This window comes from Bidens hawaiensis, unplaced genomic scaffold (genome assembly GCF_021521415.1).
Source record: "Bidens hawaiensis isolate Kalapana, Puna unplaced genomic scaffold, B.hawaiensis_p1.1 tig00039979_1, whole genome shotgun sequence".
Taxonomy (NCBI): Eukaryota; Viridiplantae; Streptophyta; class Magnoliopsida; order Asterales; family Asteraceae; genus Bidens; species Bidens hawaiensis.
The window spans coordinates 116322-139941 of NW_027497033.1; the positions used below are offsets into that span (position 1 = coordinate 116322).

The window sequence follows — 23620 nt, forward strand, 5'->3', positions numbered from 1 at the left end:
TGTGAACAACCTACAAACCCAATAAAGAATTTAACGACCCAAAATCCTTAATAGTAAACTCATTGTTTAACCAGCTGATGAAGTTGGCAAGCATAACGGGTTTATTGCCAATGAGGATAAGATCATCCACATAAACAAAGAGGTACACAAAAACAATCTCCTTGATTGAAAACGAACAATGACGTGTCAGGCGGCTACATGCAAAACCATAACTGACCAGAAATGAGCTTAACTGTTGAAACCATGCTCTTGGTGCCTGTTTCAATATATAGAGAGCTTTATTTAGTTTACAGACATAATCATGAAGATATTGGAATCAATAAAACCTGGTGGGTTTTCCATGTAAAAGGTTTTAGTTAAGGAGCCGTTTAAAAAGGCGTTGTTTACGTCTAGTTGATAGAGAGGCAAATTGTTGATAACAGCCAAGGATAGTGCAACACGAATATTTGAAGCTTTACAACAGGGCTAAAAGTGTAAGAAAAATCAAATCCCAGGATTTGAGTGAAACCTTGTGAGACAAGTCAAGCTTTATGTTGATCAATCAAGCTATCGGAGTTGTATTTGGTACGAAAGCCCATTTGGAGCCGACTATATTTCTTCATGCATCGCATGCATCCAATGAGGGCTTTTGGAAGCGGTTTGAAAACCTTTAGGTATGAGGCAGTGAGCAAAGAACCATGAAGACTATTTTGCATAGCCTGAGCAAGCATGGCACGATGTTTGGTATTGGGTTTAAAGGTACCGACCATAAAGCTAGTGATCATTTGATGGGTTAGAGGTGGTTGTGATGAAACGATGTGAGTAGACAGTTGCGTTGAGGAGGGGGCTGAGGTAGTTTGTTAATCGGTTGTTAAAAAGGGGTGAGGTGAAGAAGGTGTGGCAGCGGTTGGCGAGGAAGGTGTTGTGGTGGTTGGTAAATCATAATGTGGGGAAGGTATGTGGAATGCGTGACTTAGAGCTGCATGGAAAGGAGTACCATGCATGTGGGAATTAGGTTTACATAAATTGCACGGGGATGTGGTTTGGTTGGAGATAGTAGGTGAAGGGGTGGGTTGGATAGGGTCACAATTAGATGAAGTAGTATTAAGGGGATAATTCTCTTGGTAGGTGGATAATAATAAACTGGTCAAATCAGAAATGGAAGAATGAGGCTGAAATGGAAACGAGGTTTAATCAAAACGAGCATGGAGAGTGACATAAATGCGTGAGGTGTTCGAGTCAAAGCACTTGTATCCTTTATATTGAGTTTCATAGCCCATGAAGACACAAGGAATGCTTCGAGGAGCTAGTTTATGTGGTGTATAGTCACAAAGATATGGTTAAACACTACACCCAAAAACACGAAAGTTAGTGTAGGTTGGTGTTGTAGAGAATAAAATTTCAAAAGGTGATTTATTGTGTCGGACACCAGACGGTAAACGATTTACGATATAAGTGGCGGTGCTAAATGCCTAAACCCAATAAGTAGCCGAAACATGAGCATGAAAATGCATGGAAAGTCCCATTTCTACTATATGGCGGTATTTCCTTTTAGCTCGACCATTTTGAGGAGAGGTGTAAGGGCAAGATAATTGAGGAAAAGTGCCATTTTCATCAAAAAAAAATTTCAAACGTGTTGATTTAGGAATTCGGTACCACCATCACTTTGAAAAACATTAAGTTTCCTTGAAAATTGTGTTTGCACAAAAAATAAGAAAGTGGACAAGATGGAATAAAAACCATCCTTTGTTTTAAGCAGATAAAGCCAAGAAAGCTGCGAATGATCATCAACAACGAAAAATAATATCTATAAACATCAATACTCAAAACGGGTGAAGGACCCCGTAAATCACAATGTACAAGGTCCAAGTGATTTGATGCCCGTTTGTCATTTAAATCAAAAGGCATTTTGTAAGCCTATGAAAGTTGGCACGGGGAACAAATATTAGGTTTAGGCAAAATAGAAGTAAATGACAAACAACCAAAACTTTTTAAAATATAAATAGTATCAAAGGTAACATGCCCTAAACAATAAAGCCGAAGTTCAAAAGAGGCTTTATTGGAAGAAATTTTAGCAACAAAAGCATGATTCCCATCCCAAAGCACATAGAGACCATTTTCACACCGACCTTTAGCAAGGGGTTGGCTTGTTTTTTGATCTTGAATACTAAAAAAATGTTTGGGAAAGTAAGACATCGACGGGATAACCTGTGGTTAGTTGACTAATGGATAAACGATTCTTGGTAAGTTGGGAATGACCATGACGTTTAAAAAAAATATAAGTGCTTATTAATCAAGAATTGACCCATATGAGAAATAGGTAATAAATTTCCATTACCAAAAGCAACTGTAGAGTTACCCATATATGGAGCGGTGGTATGAATATTACCTGTAGAGTTAGCCATGATGTGCTCAGTGGCACCAGAGTTAGATAGCCAATTTGGGGCACCAATGGTAACGTGGCACTGAGCTTGAAACTTTAGAGCGAGACCCTCATTGGTATTAGAGGCAGAAGTGAATGAGGATAGGCGAGAACACTTGTCTGCAAAGTGTCCATATTTTTTGACGAGGGCCATTGAGAGATATATTAAGAACCGAAACCGACAGAGATGGAATGAGAGTTGGCTTTATTTGTAGACTGACCCGAACCCAAACCACGATTACCATGTTCATTTTCTGTGAATGCAACAGGGGATGGTGTGGGTGGGTGAAGAGTTTGCAGAAACTAATCCTGACTTTCTGCTTTGGTGAGTAGTTCCCGAAAAGAAAGCGAGGACATGTTGATGCGAACTGCGATGGAAAATTTCCAAAGTGGATCCAGCCCCCATAGGTACGAGTGATTCTTCTTACTATTAATGACGGGTTGACCAATAATGGCCAACTGGTCACATATTGCCTTGAATTTTCGACTAAACTCGGTAACGGTACCTGGGCCTTTAGTGAACTGCCTAAGGCTATCCCGTAGAAGTTGCGTTCTTCAATAGTTGTGCTGCTATATGAAACTTCGAGGGCTGACCAGATTTGGTGAGTAGTTTTGAGACCGAGCACTTCGGCCATTGCCTCCTATGTAACGGAGGAATTGATTATGAGAACGACCCGTTTATCAACTTCTTGATATGGGCTAAATTAAATACAAATAGTAAAACTATTTCATACACTTTTAAAAGCTTTTGGGTTCCTTTTTTTTTTATTAAAAGTTACATCTATCTAATACATGTTACGATTACTAATTTATAATATTGTTACATTGAATGTCATGTCTATTTTTCTTTAGGTATTAATAGTTGCGATTAGAAATTCTTAGAGAGAAATTAAATGAAAAATTGATGAGACACTAAATGAATTATTACATAGGTATTCAGATGCATCAATAATTGAAGAAGGAACTTGGATTTACGAAAACAAGATTTAAGATTTTGGCCACGATTATAAGAAAGTCTTACGGGCTTATTGGGCTATGAATGAATCAAAGGCTTTTACGTGTGAATTGTGATAGCTGGGATTTGAAGAACTATCAAACGAAGAACACTATAAGAGAAGTCGATGGCTGCCACAAGAAGTTTTTGAAGAGAAGCAAACAGGCAGCCAACTAGGTTAAAAATAAAAGCAACTATGTAATTTGAAAGAAAGGAAAAGAAGCAAGCTCACTAGCAAGCACGTCACAGAATTCCATGGTGAATTAATATTAAGTAAGCTAGCAGGCTAGTAGCTCAATTATAGTTATTTTGATGAACCGTGATTCATCTTTTATTGTTGTTTCATAATTTTGTATGAGTAGCTAAATACTTTGTACTACCTAAGTGTTGGTTGAGTACTATGTTATATTGATGGCTTAATGAACTAGTATTTGATGTTGGTTGATTTAATGTGATGGTAAAGTTTTGATATTTTTTTTGATAATATTGTTCAGTAATTGAATCTGATTTACTGCATTAATCATTATTACACTTTCGTTTGATAGTCATTGGTAATTGTTAGATGCATGATTAGGTTGTCTACTTTGTGTTTTTAACTTGTTTGCTATTTATGGTCGGAATAACCTTAGGAATATTTATTGAGAGCTGGGAGGCAATTTAGTATTGTGTCATCTTTGTCTTTTGTGGGTTTAGGTAATAACTGCATGGGAGTGAGTTATCCTAGGTCCCTTAGATTATTGTGATACAAGTTGTGTTCAAGTTAATTAATAATATGCCATTTATATTAAAATATTGAATTCAAAGAGATCAAAAGGTGATTTGGATTTTGGGGTAACATAGTATTATTAGGTAAGATGAGACCGTGAGGTGATCCAAACCTTTAACAATTAAGCTTCACATGTCATTAGATTTTTAGGGTTTGTTGGTGAGACCGGGAGGCGATCTAGCGTACTTTATTAGTCTTTTGTGTCATATTTTCAAAGATATTGTTTTTCAACAAAGTAAAGTTCGTTTGACTATTAATTTAACTAGTAGAATTCCATTACCTAGGTAGTTGTTTCTCACACTTGAGTCATACCTGATTTTTATAAAGTTTTGTTTTAATTTAATTCTTAATTAGTTAAGTATTATTAGTTTAATTAATATAAACAAATCTAAAAATCAAAAGAAAGTCTAGGTTAGTAATCATTTAGGTTTAATAATTACAGTTTACCCAGAGTGTCCTAGGTTCGATATTTGTTCTTACTTGGTAGCTACGTTGCTATCCGTACAATTTCCGATTGTGTGTGGTTATTTAGGCGAATTCGATAAAACTTGGTATTTAATGTTATATATACACATTTCACATGCCAAGTTTTTGGCGTCGTTGTCGGCGACCCTTGCAAATTCATTGTTTAAATCAAGTTGATTATCTGATCTGTTTATCTGTTTATTCACTTTTTAGTTGTTATTTTGCCTTTAGGTGTCTTTACTTGCTATATGTGCCTTTAGATTTATTTTCCCTAATACAAAATTAAACAAAAAAAACTTAAACAAAAGTAAATGATCAACTTTTAATAGATATGGGGGGCGCCGAACAACCAGTACGACAAACCGTTCATGCTAAAGACAATGATGGCATCGTGGGAGCCCGATATGCAATTGTCCGACCTGTTGTGACTAATAACCAAAACTGACAAATTCCCCATCACGTCATGAATTCCATCACAAATTATGCTCAGTTCATGGATGACGAAGATGCTCTGGGACACATATCCTGATTCGTGCGAATCTGCGAAACAATTAATACTAATAATATCTCTTTCGACGTCATTCATCTTAAATGATTCCCATTCTCACTTTCCGGTCGTGCTGTGTCATGGTTCGAATCTCTGGCAAACGCCTCTATCACCACGTGGGTGTACATACAATCAAAGTTTCTGAGAAAATATTTCCCTCCATCGAAGGTCGGACGTCTCCATGAGCAAATCCATTCCTTTCATATGGACCCAATGAGTCTTATTTTTCTGTGAAGGAGTGTTTCCAAACTCTTCTAAAACGTTGTCCTCAGCGTGGCCTATCCGATTGGGTTATGGTTAAACAATTTTACAATGGCCTTACTCCCGAAACCCAACAACGGTTCAATACCACCACCGGAGGAAACTTGCTTAATAGGCTCACCATAGTGTTAGCGGATCAGCATTCACAGAGTAGAAGGTCCGTCTCGGCTACTAAGGCCGCAACAATCTCAGCATCACGTGGAGTGCATCATGTTGATCGGAATACGAGTATGTTGGCAAATGTTGAGGCAATGAAGAGGGAGTTCAGAGTGTTTAAGCTGCAAGTTCGTAAGTGCGAGATATGTCGTGGAAATCATGAAACAACCGATTTTCTTGTTGATTCTCTAGAGGAAGTCGGGTTTCTTTCTAATCAAAATTGTTCCATCAATTCAGGGTGGCGAAACCATAATTCTAACTCTAACTGGTGGACAGGTAACTCCGGTCATCAGCAACGCCATAATCTGTTCCAAAAACCCGCTCTTGAACCATTCTTGCAACATATAGTAATTCCAAGATCCAGGAGATGTTGGCTAACCAAACTCAATTGTTAAATCAGCTCATACAAAACAATGCCAACACCAAATCGACTCTATTGCAACATGAGACATTTATAAACAAACATATCAGAATCTTGAGGCCAAATTTAGTGAGTTGTCTTCAAAGATTGATCAACGACCCTCGGGGAGTCTTCCAAGTAACATTATCTCTAATCTCGGTCCCACCTATTTTAAACCATTTCCAAATGCTCATGTCAACGCAGTGATCACCCGAAGTGGGAGAGGCGTCGTTAGCAGCACACAAAGAGAGGAGGAGGAAGTCGATGAGAAGCTGGAGTTAAATACATCACCCGACAAGGTGAACTAGAGGCGAGACCCAACAAGTAACTCACAGTGGTGTGCAAGTTGAGAAGGATAAGCAGTTTGAGTATGAACCGGTGTACGTCTACAAGCCAAAACCGCCACGTGCCGGTCGTCTGGTTAAAAAGAATGATTCAGAGCAGTACTCTAGATCTCTCGACATACTGAAAAATCTCCATGTTAACATTACGTTCATAGAAGCTCTAGCAAACATGCCTAAGTACTCCAAGTTTCTCAAAGAACTCCTGACAAATAAAAAGAAACTTGAGGAACTTTCTAGGTTACTCTTATTGAGGAATGTTCCGTAGTTGGGAAAAACAAGCTCCCAAAAAAATGTCCAATCCTGGTAGATTTACCATCCCTTGTGGGATCGTTCATCTTCCTTTCAACAATTCATTGACTGACCTAGGTGCTAGCATTAATCTCATGCCGTATTCTGATTTTGATAAGCTTAACCTAGGTGAGCCGACCCCTACACGGATGAGTATTCAGCTCATTATTCGCTCGGTGAAATTTCCTAGGGGTATTGTGGAGAATTTGTTGGACAAGGTGGATAAATTTATCATTCCGGTTGATTTTGTTATCCTTGACATGGACGAAGATTCTAATGTTCCTCTTATCTTGGGTCATCCATTATTGTGCACCATGGATGCTTTGATTAATGTCCGTATGTTAAAATCACACTTCCTGTAGAGGATGAAACCGTCACATTTCATATAAAGAAGTCAGTTCCAGACTCGCCAATTAAGAGAGATCAATACAAGATGAACATGGCGGGCAATATTACTATTCCTCTTGAGTTTTTCCTAACCCGTCCCGAAAATAGAACCCTCGATTATTCAAACGTTGGTTATTTCATCGGCAATGCAAAGGTGGAGATGGTAAGTGATGCTGACAGGGCATGGAGTTTTGGATAAAGTATGAATATTTTACGTGGTTGCATGAAACATATGGTAGGTAATAAATGTGGGGATAGGAAGCTTGAACGTAGGGTGAGTTGGGTGCGGCCACATGATCCATGTGAGAAGTTTGGAGTCCATAGTTCATGGAATACCGATGGCAAGATGGTGAAAGGTGGTGTTGAGGATCTAATTGCTAAATTCGAAGGGGGGGGGGGTACGCATCTCCTCAAGGACCTCATGTAAGAAACATCGACAGGAATAAGTACTCGGGCAAGTGGATTTTGTATAAAACTTAGTTGCAGTATTTTCTTTTATTTTTATTTTTCTTTATTTTCTTTTTTCCTTTGAGTTTGCTTAGTCCTTAGAGTATATTTGATGTCTGCTTTGGGTTGTTTTGAGTTTTATTTTGCAAGAATGGATTTTCTCGTTCGTACTTAATTTCCATTCGGACGAGGATTTCTCTGAGCCTATCATCTTGTAGAGGACACCCCGAAGCTGTGGCCGTGAATGAAATTGTTGGAATCGGTTTGCCCAAGACACATATTATAATTGATGTGGCTAGTACAGTATGATCCAAGTCGGGTCATACCCAATACCAAGCTAGACAAACACCATAATATTTATTGTAGATATGATCTAACAAATAAATATTAACACTGATGATATTTAGAAAATGGGTTTCTAAATATTTGAACTTGAGGAATCGATAAATTATATGGATAATATATTTAGAGAGATTATCTTATGATATTATTTAAGCTGGTTAAATAATATATATATATATATATATATATATATATATATATATATATATATATATATATATATATATATGATAATGGTTATGATATATTGCATGAAACTTGTGGCATGTTAAAAGTGTTAAATGTCACAAATTTTCAATAGACCTGCGACTAGTACATGGAGTATTAGCCCTGTGACTAGTACATGGAGTATAAGTCATATGGCTAGTACATGGAGCATTTGTGTGTTACCAGGAAAGAGAAAATAAATTTTGGTAGGACCAGCCATTTTGGGGGAAAATTTCACACCCTTTTATTTAAAATAGTTTTATCTCTTTATGACTCTCTTGGGACACAACACACAATACACCCAATAACTTTGCATGCAATATTGTCTCCTCTCTCCCAAAATTGGTCCAAGGAAGAAGAAACACAAGAAGGGTTTTGTGTGCAAAGTGTTATCAATTCCTAGCATACAAGTGTGTTTGTTGGATGCTTATGGGTATACAAGCTTGAGGCTCTTCTCTCCTTGAAGACTAGCATTTCAAATCATCATCTCCTTCATATCTTGGAGTCTTGAAGGTATAACACATAAACACTATATGGTTGTTTATATTGGTAAGCATGTAATTTTGTATATGGATCCGGGGCTTGGATGTTTATATATAAAATCGTTTTTATATTAATCTAAATAACAAGATTTAAAACAAATTAATCTACTGCATTTTTTATATAAATGGTTTATATGACTTTGATAATCTTGTTAAAACCCAACAATGGCATCAAGAGCCGCTTATACGGATACATGCTTCAATAGATCTAAATTATTTTTGGGTTTTATGGTGTGGATCACCACATAGCCGAAATTTTTGGGGCTTTTGGTTACCCCTTGGTTTTTCAAGATTATAATTTACATGCATGTCATAATCTTGAAAAATTAAGTCACTTGGATGATTAGTTGTTTTGTTTGGACAAAACCCGAAACTTTCGATTTTCTTATCTTTAGCCGAAAGTTTGAGGTTCAAAAGGGGAACCATTTTAGACATGTAATACTTGCATATTTGGATGTGCATTTGGATCTTCATAACCTATCTAAGACCTTGTGTTTGGATGTGTGTTTGTGTTGTGGCTTATTCAATATTCAATATGGTTGTAATATTCATTTGTTTGGGTTTGAAATATATTTATTTATTCATATTGGTTTGTAATAATAAGTTAATTAGTTGTATTTCTTTTACTAAAGAAAAATGTATTAGGATATATTTTTTGTAAAAGAAGATGCAACAAAGTTTCGGTTTTGTTTTTGGGCCTTAATGGATCTCATAGTCCAAGATGGGATTCTAGCCCAATAACCAAAGCCCAAACTTGGAGGCCCATGGAAGATAGGAGCTGAAGTTGGAGCCCAAAAGGAAGCCCAAATAAAGTGGAGAAGTCACAACACGAAAGTGGACACTTGAGGCATTTGGATGCGGAATCAAGTGGGAGTTCACCGAAACAGGCCTTTGTTCATTTGGTCCCCTAGAAGAGACTTTTGGCACACTTGTTTCGGTCCACAAGTGTGGCCGAGATTAGGTGGATATGGTTATGAACTTGTGGTTGTTTATGCTTGCTTGGTTGATTTATATTTTGTTTTATCTTATTTGGATAAGGATAATTAACAACTCAATATCAACAAATAGCATAAAATTGGTTCCTTAGAATCATCAGGTAATAAAATTGGTTTTATTAAAGGTTAATGATTTCACAATGCAATGGGTTTTATTAAAAGGAACTTTGAAAATTGGTTTTCAAACAAAGTACCATACATTTGAATGCATGCAAATGCAAGGTACATAAATAGTTTTCCAATCTAGAATTTAGAAAACTTAGATCCCTTTTAAAACATGTTTGACACCATCCTTTTATACAACACTCGAATCACTTGGGAGCTTGATGTGGGATAAAGGTCACCTAACCACATTAGTGAAAACTTGTGAGTTTGAGGTAGGTTTGCCATATTTGTGGGATAAAGGTCACCTAACCACTTGTTTGTGCAAATTCACATGTGTGTGTAAGTAGGACGACTTGATTTGGAAACCATGTGAATAGGGTCACCGAAGCATGGTTTACAAAGGTGTTGATGGGATTAAACATGCCAACTAAACATATGATGTTTACCCGATCCCATAAAACAAGAAGTTGCAAAGGGTTGCAATCGTCAAACGTTGACTACCTTGTTAATTCAACAGTAGGATAAAGGTCACCTAATTACTATGTGAATGTAACGTTGGGTTCTAGATTTTAATCATTAGTTGTCTTGTAGAAAAAATGGTATTAACGATTAAAATTATTAAATGATTTCGAAAATACTAAAACTGGGCTTTGTTAAATTATGTAGATGGCCACAATCTACAATCCACCGAACGTAATTATCCCACCTGTGCATAACCTATCACTAAGATCTATACCCGATAAAGATCGTCTTAAATACAACAATTTTAAGGATTTGTATCGAAACTTGAGAATGGTTCTCAAGCAAGAAAAGAAATCCTATATATTAGACGATCCTATTCCCGACGAACCAAACATTGACGATTTAGATGCCTATAACGAGTGCTTGAAATACACCGAGGATTCGGTGCAAGTTTCTTGTCTCATGTTGGGAACTATGATTCCTGAAATACAAAAGGACTTTGAAAATCATGGGGCATATGACATGATCACCCAACTCAAGGAAATGTTCCTTACTCAAGTTAGGGTGGAATACTTTGAAAGGGTTCAAGCGCTTCATGCATGTCATATGGAAGAAACACAATCACTAAAGAGGCAACACCCGGAACCTAAGGCAAAGGTTGCCAAAGGTAGGGGACACGTCAAGGGTAAGTTCAAAGGGAAAGGTAAAGCGGAACAACCCAATCCAAAAGAAAAGAAGCTAAAGGTTACCTTAGATGACCCATGCTTTGGTTGTACTGAGATAGGACATTGGAAGAGGGATTGACCAACATATCTCAAAGATTTGAAACAAGAGGAATGCGGGCAAACCCCGGGTAAACCATTCATGATCCATATTTGTAACAACCCGGGTTTTATAAATTAATATTCATTAATCATATTACCCGATCCGTTTCTATGTTCGAAAAATTTTATCGCGCTTATCAAGTATATAAATTGTTATAGTATTATTACTAGTTATTTATAACTTTCAATTTATGACAAAAATCACCCTTAACTAAACGATTATCTAATTATGTTTCCATACTCAAACGTCAAGGGCTATTGTGCAAATTATATATATTAATATTATCTTAACCCATTAAGCCAGTAACCCTGATCCAAACCCTTTAACCCGGACCCGATATCGCAAACCCGTTTACACTAATTCTTGCTTGAACCTCAATCCTCGTCACGTTTATGGAAATTAGATCATTGATTGTGTTATATATTCCAATTTTGGCCAAACCGACAGTTTAATTAAGGCAATACAATCACCTTGATTCATTTTCAATATTTTTCCATAGCCGCCACCGTTTTGATTACAATATAGATACTAACGTGCATCATAATTCAATTAAACCTAGTTACACGATCTTTATAACCTCGCTGACTAAACCCTTAAAACAAATTTCTGTATAATCAATCTGGTCTCGAGTTCTTGTTCCTCGTTTGGCCGGCCCTGTATGGTTTAGTTACTCCGTCGCTATTCATCGTTATAGGTTATTTTGTATTTGGTTTGGATGGTTTTTCAGTACTTTGCATTAACCCAAAGTCTAATCGGCCAAACGTTTAACGGATTGGCCGATTTGATTTGCTAGGGTTCTTAAATCAATTTCATATGCGACTGTCTGGTTTTAAATTTTAATTCTTAAGATCTAATCACTTGACTAGCTGGTTCAGTTGGCTTACTGGTGTGCGTTTAACTCCTTGATCCGCCCACTGGCGCGGGTTCGAGTCCCGGCCAACCATTCTTTTTTGGAAACTATTTCTTTTAATTGTTTTATTGATTTTAAAAGGTTTATAAATTATTATAGTTAGTGGTAAATATCAAATAAAACTTTATTTTATTAAACTGACAAATAAACCGATCTTTTTCCGAACTTTGGCTAAACGCCATATATATATATATATGTATGTATGTATGCATATTTTATATGTGTAATGGATTATTAAAGGTTTTAATATTCGAAAAGGCTTTTAAGTTAAAATGTATGTTTAAAAATTTAAAAAGGAGATGCAATCTAAAATACATATTTAATGTAATCTTGTTAATTAACAAGTATTTTATAAAAGTTCATATTTTATATCGGTGTTATTATTATTCGGAATGTTAATTTTAAAAGGGAATCTTTATTAATAATAAGAATATATATGAACATTAAATGTATTTTTAGCTTAAAATAATTATTTAAAACAAATCTCTTTATATGATTTATCCAAAGTCTTATAAATATTTACTTTATGTAATTTTGTATAATTATAATAATGTTATTTATGATAAACCTTTGTTAAATAAAAGTAATAACATTAATAATAAGTCTAAGTCATACTTAATTTCCAAAATCACTCACTCGATCATAAATCCCAAACCTCATCGAATCTCGAACGTCTTTGATTAGCATTTGTATTTTAAGTTCATAGTTACTTATGTCATAACTCGTATTTAGAAAGAAGTGACGTTTTGTATCTTTTTTTATCTCGTTTCCTTTCTCGACCAGGTGCGTACCACATTCCCCCCTTCTTAATCGTTTTTCCATGTTTTGGGGACATATGCGTAAGTTATATTTCTTATCTATACTTATACTCAAAACTGCAACTATTGTCTTATGTGTTAACAACTTATACCTTACTTGTTTATGTGTTTACTTGCTTTATGTGAACCGCATTCGGAGAGGTCCATCATAATCTCAGAATAGTATGATCATACGCCAGTCGTTATAGCCTTTGTGCTTCTCGACATCTCAGTTATACTTGCTCATTGGTTGATTTGTTATCCTCATATGACTTATTGCAATTACTTATTTTTATATATACACTATATGTACATTTAAACTGGTGTGTTACTCACTCAACCTTGTGTTGACAAAACCATTTTATTTTCAACGCATATCCATGTATTCGTTTGATGTGAAGTAACTGAAGTGCAAGATCACTTAAGGATTTATGCTAGAAGAAAACTTAATGAGATATTTTTATTGATTAATATATGTAATTCGTTTTTTTGGATTTTGTATGGATGATTGTTATTTGGAAATTTATTTAATAGATATCGAAACTTTTAATAATGCATGATAGATCCTTTGAAAAGTTGTTAGCAATCAGTCCACGCCCTGTGATTTCAGCCGTAGGTTGGGGTGTGACAGATTGGTATCAGAGCTGAAGGTTTAAGATAGGTCGTTAGTTGTGCCATAGTAACATGCTTAGGAGCCCCATACGTGCTTATCTGTTTACCTTTATATGTTCAAATTAGATTGTTTACACCTTTCTTAGATAGTTATTTATTGTATTGTTACACACACACACACACACAAAACTTTTCAAAAATTAGATTGCTTTTATTTACGGGAAATTCCTTACGAATTCACACTTGTTGATTTTGCTCGTACACCTTAGGGCTAGGTTATGTGGCATGTCCCTCTAATCACTGAAAAAAGGGGAGAGAAACTATGAGTTGGACCTTGTCAAAACGGTTCAGAGAACCAAATGTAAGATGCTATTCCTTACCTGGGGGATAACATGACCACAGTATTCGACCCTATGGATCCGAGCGAGACCAAGAAAAAATGCCATATGACTGATACCCTAAGCTGTTAACCGTGACCACATTAGTGGTTGCATTCCTTATAATATTTTTAAACCGAATTCACGGTGGTTCGTGGCTTAAATTCGACAACCTTTCGATTATGGTTTTTACGTTATTTTAAATGGTTAGTCGGGAATCCTGACTATTCATTTTTCACTTTGTTTCACGTTTTTGTTGGAGTCATCATATGTGGTGATTCAAGAGATACTCCAACTACCCAATTTTTATTTCGATAGTTCGTTATTTAGTTTGGTCGGTTTAAAACTCCATGTAACCCTCATTGGGCCGACAAACTTTATTGCATTGTTAATTCGTTAATTAGTTGGTACAATCAAATTTCCATGTAACGCTCATGGACTGCCCAACTCAGCTGTTTTTATTCGTTAGTTCGTTGGGCCATTCGAATTGCCATGGAAATCGGAGGTCAACATCAACAATTTATATTTCGTTAGTTTATTGTAAACTTAATAATCTATATTTTAACTGACTTAACTCCTCAAGTGGTCATCACACATTATTCTTATCGACTACATCATTTAATAACTATTTACGCTATGTACCCCCCTCATCTTATAATCCTCTACATTTAATCTTTATGGAGCAAATCCACTTACTCCTTAAGGCAACATTATTATGAGTTATTTACATAGTTAAACATTTTACTATTCTTATGACTCCTCAATATATCCTTGATCTTATAAATCCTCATATTTTTTTTGTCCCTATAGAATGTCCCATTCAAGAAACCAAAGTTATCCTCGACATCAATCGCTTGATTCTCACAATCACCGTATGGCTGCCTGTATCGCCAAAGAGATAGCTTCTGCGATCCCTATGATAGTGACCTGAATTCAGGACATTAAGGCAACCGATTCAACTTTTCCCACAAATTTCTCTGCAGGTAAGAACCTTGCTACAACAAATCCTACCCACCCGCAAGTCTCCTCAAACAAGAAACCTTACCTCGGTCCTTTTTCGTCATGCTCCATTTGAAACTATCATCACTCGGTTGAATCCCTATGCCTTCGCTGCACCCAATGTAATCTTTATGGCCATCTTTCTAACACCTGCCATGTCCCGCCTACTGCACAAGATGGTCTGCAACAACCTACCCCTCATGCTCAACCTGATAGTCCTAATATCCGTGCTTGCTACCATTGTAAGGACCCAAGCCATCTCCGTAATGCATGCCCTCAACTAACCCTATAACTTGACCCATGCTTACCAAGGTCAAACCCATCAACCTCATGTCCCTCAAGCTCCTACCATCAATCAAGGTCACCCTTACTTAACCCAAAACTACCAAACCCCGCAACCGCAAGCTCAAGTTAACCAGACATATTTCCACCAAACAACTCTCTTGCAAACCGTTAAAGCTCCAGTTTTCCAAGCAATGCCGAATCAATCTACCTTAACTGCTCCTACTCCTATAATTCCTCATGGTGCTTCAAGTCACGTCAATTAAACTACTTAAGGACCCCAAAGACTTTTGTTGATTTCCTTAACTTATCTTACCCTGTTTTTTTTATCTTTTTCTTAATTATGTACTGTAACGCCTCTTTATGGCCTTATTTCTGTATTTGGACTATTTACCTTCTATCTAATAAATAAAGTTTCTTTTGATTAAATAAATTGTTTATTGAAGCATACTTCTATCTTATTTCTTTACCTTCATTAACCTTAACTATTTATAAGATACCCCTTCTTCAACTTTAAATACTTATATCTTTATGTTTAAAAGTCGTCTTGAAATTTCTATGCTTTATTAAAATTTACTGCAACTTAAAATTGTTTTATACATTTGGTGATTTTCTAGTGTTATAATTAAAACTCCTGAAACTTTTGTTTCCTTAAAGTCATGTTTTAATCAAACGTTTTGTAAATCCACACGATGGGACAAATCATGTGGACCATCCGACAATGAAAATAATTATAGTCCGGAACATAATTATCAAAGTCCTCGTATGGAAATCATGATGCGTAAGATTGCGTGTCATAATATAGAATGGAAAGTGGTTGGAATAACCGTACAAAAATAAAGATGATAAGGACATGGTGGATACGCCGCTGGTACATCCAATATATAAGTGCCCTTATCGGATTTGCATTTGGAGAGTTATTTTTAACTATTCCAAGTTCTATGTTATGATAAAAATTTAAAATAAAAAAAAGTTATATTTAAGATTTTATTTTTTTCTCAAAAATTTAATGGTATTGTTATAGTATTCTTTAATATCGGGACGAAATTCACTAAAGTAAGGGAGACTGTAACAACTCGGGTTATATAAATTAATATTCATTAATCATATTACCCGATCCGTTTCTATGTTCGAAAATTTTATCGCGCTTATCGAGTATATAAATTTTTATAATATTGTTACTAGTTATTTATAACTTTCAATTTATGACAAAAATCACCCTTCACTAAACTATTATCTAATTATGTTTCCATACTCAAACGTCAAGGGTTATTGTGCAAATTATATATATTAATATTATCTTAACCAATCAACCCAGTAACCATGATCCAAACCCTTTAACCCGGATGCGATTTCACGAACCCGTTTACACTAATTCTTGCTTGGACCTCAATCCTCGTCACTTTTATGGAAATTAGATCATTGATTGTGTCATATATTCAAATTCGGCCAAACCGAAACAATCACCTTGATTCGATTTCAATAATTTTCCATAGCCGACACCATTTCAATTATAATATACATACTAACGTGCATCATAATTCAATTAAACCTAGTTACTTGATCTTTATAACCTCGCCGACTAAACCCCTAAAACAAATTTCAGTATAATCAATCTGGTCTCGTGTTCTTGCTCCTCGTTTGGCCTGCCCTGTATGGTTTAATTACTCCGTTTCTATTCATCATTATAGGTAATTAAGTATTTGGTTTGGATCGTTTTTCAATGCTCTGCATTAACCCTAAGTCTAATCGGCCAAACGTTTAACGGATTGGCCGATTTGATTTGCTAGGGTTCTTAAATCAATTTCTTTTGCGATTGTCTGGTTATAAATTTTAATTCTTAAGATCTAATCACTTGACTAGCTGGTTCAGTTGGCTTACTGGTGTGCGTTTAACTCCTTGATCCGCCCACTGGCGCGGGTTCGAGTCCCGGCCAACAACTCTTTTTTGGAAACTATTTCTTTTAATTGTTTTATTGATTTTAAAAGGTTTATAAATTATTATAATTAGTGGTAAGTATCAAATAAAACTTTATTTTATTAAACTGACAAATAAACCAATCTTTTTTCCGAATTTTGTTAAATGACACACACACACACACATATATATATCCAATTATATATCATGACTACCGCTCAATGCTACCTATTAGTCTTTTAGTACAAAGCTAAGCTAAGCTTTGACATACCTCTTTTGTACTATGAGGCTATGACTTAAGTTGATGGGAAAGTTGATTCAACTTCCATCTCTTACACACACTCACACACCCTCAACATAAACACATACTACCCACAAATGTTATCTTGTCATGGTGATGATGCCAACAATCTGACCACATATCACCAAAAAATTGCTAGGGTTTCATCAAGATCCACCACCTTAATCTCCTCCCTCATCTAACACCTCTAACAACCACTTTTATCCCCCGTATTACGGGGGTTGTTTTATATTGTTTGTTATAATATTTATTTATTTTCTTGCATTTATATTTTTTTTATTGTATGAAAGTTAAATATACTTATGGTTTGATAATAAATTGTTTCACAAATAAATGAGATGTTATAACCCGGTTTAAAAACTATATGGTTTTGATGAGACCAAGACCCGTTTATTTTTTTCACTATAAAATTGGTTTTTTAGTTATAAATAATATTTATGAAAGTTAATAATATACTTATGGTTTGATGAGACCCAAGACCCGTTTATTTTTTTTACCATCAAATTGGTTTTTTTAATTTATATATCTTATCTTTTTTAAAATAAATAAGATATTAATTTTTATTAAATCCTATTTTATAGGATTTTACATCAATAATTTGGTGAAAATAATTTTTAATTTAATGAGATTTATAACCCGTTTAAGGAATATCTGGGTTTGGTAAGACCCATACCCATGAACGGGTCAAATGCATCAGAAGCCTCAATTTAAAAATCAAGCAAATCTGGTGACTCCAAAAAAAGGGGAGCGACCACATCGCGACACGTAGGATTTTTATGTCTTCGTTTATATATATATTATATATATATATGTATATATGTATGTATGTATGCATGCATATTTTTATAAGTGTAATGGATTATTTAAGGTTTTAAAATTTGAAAAGGGTTTTAAATTAAAATGTATATTTAAAAATTTAAAAAGGAGATGTAATCTAAAATACATATTTAATGTAATCTTGTTAATTAACAAGTATTTTATAAAAGTTCATATTTTATATCGACGTTATTAATATTCGCAATGTTAATTTTAAAAGGGAATATTTATTAATAATAAGAATATATATAAACATTAAATGTATTTTTAGCTTAAAATAATTATTTAAAACAAATCTCTTTATATGATTTATCCAAAGTCTTATAAATATCTACTTTATGTAATTTTGTATAATTATAATAATGTTATTTATGATAAACCGTTGTTAAATAAAAGTAATAACATTAATAATAAGTCTAAGTCATATTTAATTTCCAAAATCACTCACTCGATCCATAAATCCCTAACCTCATCGAATCTCGAACGTCTTTGATTAGAATTTGTTTTTTAAGTTCATAGTTACTTATGTCATAACTCATATTTAGGATTTTCCGTTGGACAATCTCGAAAGAAGTGACATATTGTATCTTTGTTTATCTAGTTTTCTTTCTCGACCAGGTGGGTACCACATTCCCCTCTTTTTAATCGTTTTTCCATGTTTTGGGGACATATGCGTAAATTATATTTCTTATATATACTTATACTCAAAACTACAACTATTTTCTTATGTGTTAACAACTTATACCTTACTTGTTTATGTGCTTACTTTCTTTATGTGAACCGCATTCGGAGAGGTCCATCATAATCTCAGAATAGTATGATCATACGCTAGTCGTTATAGCCTTTGTGCTTCTCGATATCTCAGTTATACTTGCTCATTGGTTGATTTGTTATCCTCATATGACTTGTTGCATTTATTTATTTTTATATATATACTATATGTACATTTAAACTGGTGTGTTGATCACTCAACCTTGTGTTGAGAAAACCATTTTATTTTCAACGCATATGCATGTACTCATTTGATGTGAAGTAACTGAAGTGCAAGATCACTTAAGGATTTATGCTAGAAGAAAACTTAATGAGACATATTGTTATTGATTAATATATGTACTTCGTTTATTTGGATTTTGTATGGATGATTGTTATTTGAAAATTTATTTAATAGATATCAAAACTTTTAATAATGCATGATAGTAACCTTTGAAAAGTTGTGAGCAATCAGTCCTCGCCCCGGCATTTCCGCCGTAGGTTGGCGTGTGACAATATTGATCTTAATATTATTTATTCTAACACATGGGTATTGGATACCGGATGTGGAAATCATATTTGCAATTTGTTGCAAGAGTTCCTAAGAAATAAGCATTTCAAGAAAGGAGAAAAGGTTGATGTCGAAGCCTAAGGAGACTATGTTTTGAAGCTTTCAAATGGTTTGGAAGTTGTTTTGAAAAACACTTTGTATGCTCCTAGTTTGACTAGGAACATTATTTCTATTTCTCTTTTAAGACAATATGGTTATGATTTGAAGTTTGTAGACAATGCTAGTTGTGTTTTCATGAATGATGCCTTTTATTTTAAAGCAGTGCCGTCTAATGGAATTTATGAATTAGTTCATGATAACACATCCTTTGATAACACGTTTTACCAATCTAGCACCAAGAAATTCAAAGTGGATTTGAGTAAGAATTATCTTTGGCATTGTCTCCTTGGTCACATAAACAAGGGTCGCATAAATACACTTCAAAAGAATGGTCTTTTGGAATCAAATAATGATTCATTTGATAAGTGTGAATCTTGTTTACAAGGAAAGATGACTAAGGAACCCTTTAGTGGAACTAAAGAAAGGAAACCATACTTACTAGGTATCATACATTCGGATGTATGTGGTCCTTTTAAGACAATGACAAAGAATGGTGAAAGATACTTCATTACCTTTATCGATGATTATAGTCGTTATGGGTATGTGTACTTGTTAAGACACAAAGATGAAGCTTTTAAAATGTTCAAAGTCTTCCAAAATGAAGTAGAAAAAAAACTTAATAAAACAATCAAAGTACTTCGTTCGAAAGGAGGAATTGAACTCTATTGGATATGGTTCGATCTATGATGGCTAAAAGCACATTGCCTCTATCATTTTGGGGTTTAGCATTGCTTTTGGCAGCCCGTATTCTAAATATGGCCCCAACCAAGAAAGTGGATAAGACACCTTTTGAAATATGGCATGGAAGGGTTCCATCATTATCAAATTTAAAGGTATGGGGTTTTGAGGCTTATGTTAATCAAAACACCCAAAACAAACTTGAAAGCCGATCCACTAAGTGTATATTTGTAGGATATCCCAAAGACTCTATGGGATATTATTTCTACAACCCAACCGAGCAAAAGGTGTTCATTGCTCGAAAGGCCGAGTTCTTGGAAATTAAGATCCTTATGGAAAGGACTAGTAGAACGGTGGAACTCGAGGAGGATCTAGAACCACAAGCTGATACACGTTTGGTTGACACTTGCACTCAACAAGAGGTTGTTGAGAATGATCAAATTGTTGATCAAGACACACAAAACGTTCGAAAATCTGGTAGAATTAGTAATCCACCCAAAAGATATGAATTTTTCATGGATGGATGCTATGTGGTAGATTCGGATGAACCTACCACATACCACGATGCAATGTCACAATCCGATTATGACAAATGGCTTGAAGCTATGATTGTTGAGATGCAATCCATGCATGACAACGAAGTATGGGATTTGGTTGTACCACCCTTTGACTCCAAACCGGTTGGAACTAAGTGGGTTTTCAAGAAGAAAACCGACATGCATGGAAACTTGGATACTTATAAAGCAATACTTGTAGGAAAATATTTTACTCAAACTCAAGGGGTTGATTATGATGAGACCTTTTTGTCCGTGGCAATGCTAAAGTCAATTAGGATATTATTTTCCATAGCCGCATATTATAAGTATGAGATTTGACAAATAGATGCCAAAACCGCTTTTCTAAATGGACATCTTGAAGAAGATGTCTATATGGTTCGGCCCAAAGGTTTTATCGATCCACAACATCCTAATAAAGTATGCAAGTTAAAGAAATCAATCTATGGATTGAAACAAGCATCTAGAAGTTGGAATCACCGTTTTGATGAAGAGGTTAGGAAATTTGAATTCATCAAGAAAGCTAATGAGGCTTGTGTGTATAAGAAAGATAGTGGGATCATCATTACTTTCTTAGTATTGTATGTTGACAGCATACTATTATTTGGAAATGGCATTCCAACCGTGGAAGGTGTAAAAGCCTGGCTTGGGAGTTGTTTTTCCATCGAAGATCTTGGTGAAGCCGCCTATATATTGGGAATAAAGATCTATAGGGATAGCTCAAGGCGGTTGATAGGTTTAACCCAAAGTGCATGCATTGATAAAAACTTGAAAAGGTTCAAATAGGAACGATATTGTGTGCATCTCAATATCCAAGCTCAAAGGATGAGCAAGAGAAAATGAAAGGAATCCCATATGCTTTAGATATAGGATCCATCATGTATGCATGATATTCACTAGACCGGATGTGTCATGCGCTTTGAGCATGGCAAGTACATACCAACAAAATCCGGGAAGTAGCCATTGGATGGCGGTTAAGAGTATATTGAAATACCTTAGAAGGAATAAGGATATGTTTCTAATATATGGCTCTAGTGAGGAGGAACTCGTTGTAAAGGGTTACACGGATTCGATTTTCCAAACTGATCGAGATGATTCTCGATCACAATCGGGATATTCTTTATGAATGGTGGGGCAGTCTCTTGAAAGAGCGCAAAACAAGATGTGGTAGCATTGTCCACCACTTAATCCGAATACATCGCCGCCTCATTCGCAGCTCAAGAAGCTGCGTGGATGAGAAAGTTCACTGTTGATCTAGGGGTAGTCCATACCATTCGGGACCCTCTAGAGATCTTATGTGACAACGAGGGTGCGATTGCTCAAATCAAGGAACCCCGTGCACATCAAAAGACAAGGCACATTGAGCGGATATTTAACTACATAAAGGATGAAGTTGAAAAAGGAAAGATATGTATTCGCAAAGTTCACATCGATCAAAACATTACGGATCCACAAACGAAGCTCCTTGAAAGGTTGAAGCATGAGGGTCATACTTGCGCCTTAGGACTTCGATATTCTAATGATTGGATTTGATCTATTTTGTATTTGGATATTGGAACAATTGTTATTTTGACTCATTCATATGATTATGGTTTATGATTATGACTTTTGAGTTATGTTCCATTTTAGCATGTTTAAATCCGTGAATAAGTTAATTATTCTAAATGCCCTAGTCGTTAATATTTGTGGGAACAAATATGAAGGTAAGACTATTATGAACTTGGATTGGTGGATATTCATAAGGTATGAATATAGAGCAAGGGTTTGCTGCCAAGGTTCATAGATATTTATGCGATATAAGTATTGGACTGACCCGTCCTCAAATGTTACTACATGGAATCCTTTTGATTGGTGGTCATAAGTAAATTTGATTAAAGGTGAAAATAATAGTATCCTCCGACCTGAGATACATATTGGGTCTTGATATTCACTAAATATTAAGCTTTGACTTAGTTCTTCGTAAAGACTTTCATGCGCACCTTCCTTCATAAGGACAGGTAACCTGGGCTGCTCTGAAACATGACGGTACATAAGACTAAGATTAGGTATGGTACAAGGTGATTGTGAGAGAAGTATGTATTCAATAGGGGATTTTTCCCTCTTATTCATTGAGAGTAAGATGTCTAAGGCCTGATAAGTTAAATCAACAAAGAATGATCACTCTGTGTCTTTGGATTTGACATGACATATGCGGCAAAAGGATAAATGATTGATTCACCTAAATCATTTTAAGTAAGGGACTTGAAGGGGATGATGTTATTAAATGACACTTCGTCATACGTATTAGGGGTAGTAAACCGTTGTTAGGCGGTATTTTCTACTTGCATCAATCTTCTATGTATCTTGTGTAGGTGGGAGATTGTTGGAATCGGTCTGCCCAAGACACGTATTATAATTGATGTGGCTAGTACGTTATGGTCCAAGCCGGTCATACCCAATAACATGCTAGACAAACACCATAATAGTTATTGTAGATATGATCTAACAAATAAATATTAACACTTATGATATTTAGAAAATGGGTTTCTAAATATTTGCACTTGAGGAATCGATAAATTATATGGATAATTTATTTAGAGAGATTATCTTATGATATTATTTAAGCTGGTTAAATAATATATGTATGATAATGGTTATGATATATTACATGTAACTTATGGCATGTTAAAAGTGTTAAATGTCACAAAGTTTCAATAGACGTTCGACTAGTACATGGAGTATTAGTCCTGCGACTAGTACATGGAGTATAAGGTCATGTGGCTAGTACATGGAGTATTAGTGTGTTGCCAGGAAAGAGAAAATAATTTCTGGTAGGACCATCCATTTTGGGGGAAAATTTCCCACCCTTTTGTTTAAAATGGTTTTTATCTCTTTATGACTCTCTTGGGACACAACACACAATACACCAATTAACTTTGCATGCAATATTGTCTCCTCTCTCTTCTCTCCCAAAATCGGTCCAAGGAAGAAGAAACACAAGAAGGGTTTTGTGTGCAAAGTGTTATCAAATCCTAGCATACAAG

The 23620-nt window shown here is 35.2% G+C and overlaps 1 long non-coding RNA gene across 2 annotated transcripts; it reads left to right on the plus strand.

Annotated features, from left to right (window-relative positions):
- The first annotated feature begins 395 nt into the window (after positions 1-395).
- On the plus strand, positions 396-23620 carry LOC143591671 (uncharacterized). Of its 2 annotated transcripts, none has more exons than XR_013145737.1 (3): positions 396-1107; positions 1145-6410; positions 23569-23620. It is a non-coding gene; the product is annotated as an uncharacterized LOC143591671 (long non-coding RNA). The 2 variants fall into 2 exon arrangements; XR_013145736.1 differs by lacking the exon at positions 23569-23620 and adding an exon at positions 8365-10233.